This window comes from Poecilia formosa, unplaced genomic scaffold (assembly GCF_000485575.1).
Source record: "Poecilia formosa unplaced genomic scaffold, Poecilia_formosa-5.1.2 Scaffold33, whole genome shotgun sequence".
Taxonomy (NCBI): Eukaryota; Metazoa; Chordata; class Actinopteri; order Cyprinodontiformes; family Poeciliidae; genus Poecilia; species Poecilia formosa.
Genome location: NW_006799972.1, coordinates 2,052,854 through 2,055,005, shown reverse-complemented (window position 1 = coordinate 2,055,005; position 2,152 = coordinate 2,052,854). Strand labels below are relative to the sequence as shown.

Sequence of the window (2,152 nt, the reverse complement as noted above, 5' to 3'; positions counted from 1 at the left end):
GAATGGCTACCCCGCTTGGGGCTCAAAGACAGCAATAGTAATTTTTATATGTTCCACATTAGAATTAGTGTATTTTACTAAGGACATGATTTCAGAAATTTTTAAACTTCTTTTGAATGTGCCTTAAAGTAACACAGCACCTGGCTGAACTTCCAAAGGGCCCCCGAGACGAGGCAGCAGGAAGCACCTGGGGTTTCCACAAAGCTGGCAGCAATGCTAGACCAACATTAATCCAATCACAAAGTGACAGCAGGGTGGCTTCAGCCAAGTCTTGTGCATATATTGCTCCTGTCAAGACTTGACCCCAGAACGACGGGCCCCATCTTTTATAACTCTGATTAGAAACTTATTTTCAAATTTTATGAAACATGAGCCTACAATGTTGGGTTATTTGCATCGAAAGCAAGTAGAACGCACAGCAATTATTCTAATATTTTATTGTATTAGCTGTTTTCATTTTGAATAGTAACCTTTTCATAGCCTTAGTCATACTTTAGTGCCGCAAAAAGAGGTCAACCCGACATGCAGTCTCGGGAGTTACTGGTAAAGTTGGATGCAAGTTTCTTTTCTTTCTTTCTTTTTTTTTTTTTCTTGAAAAGCCACAAGATATTGTGTGACCCTGATTCTCTCTGTAGTCCTTGCAATAAGGCAATGATTTAAATTGCTGCCTTTAACTCTTCAGTACAGTAAAAGGTTTACGTTAGAAAATACAGTCTTGTTAAAAGTAAAACATCATAAAACAGGTTAAACTTCAGGGCAAGACAACCTTTTGTATAATAATTAGTGACTTTAGTGCCTGAATACTGAATCCCCGTTGACCTTTCCTGTTTTAGCAGTGACGTACAAACAATTGAAACTATTGTTAGTTCACTTTTAGCTCTTTATTTTAACATATTACATATTAGGCTATTTACCAATAACGTGGCGTAATCTGTACAGCACCAATTACAGACCGTTATAGTGACAAAAACACAGAAGGCCAAAGGCCACGTTTTCATTCATACAGAAATGTTTCTTATCAGAGCACTGCACTGTAATCATATGATACACACACTTGATCTGTACAAGAGGGTTTGATTTACTGGCTGATAAAATCTAATTACATCTCAAAGGTTCCTAAAGTGTGGGCAGCAGGAGGAAACACCCCTGTGTTATTGACAAAATATGGCTGTATGTTGCTGTGTCTTTAGAGATAACACATAGATATGTACCCAGTAGTGTCTAAAAAGATAAAGGTTAAGAATCTCACCCATTAGCTACAGTGCCGTGGATTATTGCACCGAACATTACAGTGAATCTGCCATTTAACAGTTAAAATGGTTTCACATTTTCAGTGTATTTACTCANTTCGGCACAAGGTAAGTCAATATGTGTGTGTTGATGTGCGTTTATGTTATATGGAGTATGAAATTATTTTTAGGCAACTCCTTAGTTTTTGTTTATGTGACAATTATATAAAATACATTTAACATGCAGTCGGAGCGATACCGAGCACGATAATTTAAAAACAGCCGAGAGCAGCAATGCTCCAAACCACACAAGAAGTCAGTCAGATTAAGGTCCAAAACCTTCCTTTACAGCCGTTTACGTGGCACCGACCCACATAAAAAACCCACAGAACAAATGGTGCAAATCACGTATTTCCCGAATCCCGAATATATGATTATCTACCTTTGCTGTTTCATAATTATTATCCACGTTAGAGTGATTTTTTCCACTTGGCTGCTATAATCTGTTCTTGCGTTACACAACGTAATTTCTCTTTTTTTCCCTCTGATATTCTGCTTAGAAAATGAGGTTATGAAGTTACATCCTCCTGCTGCTTTTTGTTTTTAAAATGGTTAACGGTTACTTTGGGCAAATCCAGCAAGGACCAAGTGAAAAACTCCATCTCTAACACAGAGTGACCTGTGCACCGGAAGCAGGCTATGTGGGAAAAAAAATGCGGAAGTGCTAAAACGGAAGTCCGTGGCATATACCCTATTACTTCAGTAAAGCTCTCCGTTTTTACCAAATTCTATAGTCTAAATCTGCTGCTTAGTCACATCTTTTCAGGGTTGGTACTGCCTCTAGTGGCGTGGGGGAGGTAATACAACTAATCTAATTACATTAATAAATCAGAATACCGCAAATTATTTTCTGTGTGTGTGTG

The 2,152-nt window shown here is 38.0% G+C and overlaps 1 long non-coding RNA gene across 1 annotated transcript in view; it reads left to right on the top strand.

Annotated features, from left to right (window-relative positions):
* LOC107835958 (uncharacterized) overlaps positions 1–1,986 on the top strand; it is a 3,334-nt gene extending 1,348 nt beyond the window's left edge. The window contains exon 2 of the long non-coding RNA XR_001661803.1: positions 1,359–1,986. This is a non-coding gene — a long non-coding RNA (uncharacterized LOC107835958). The remainder of the gene's footprint in view (positions 1–1,358) is intronic.
* Positions 1,987–2,152: the final 166 nt, after the last annotated feature.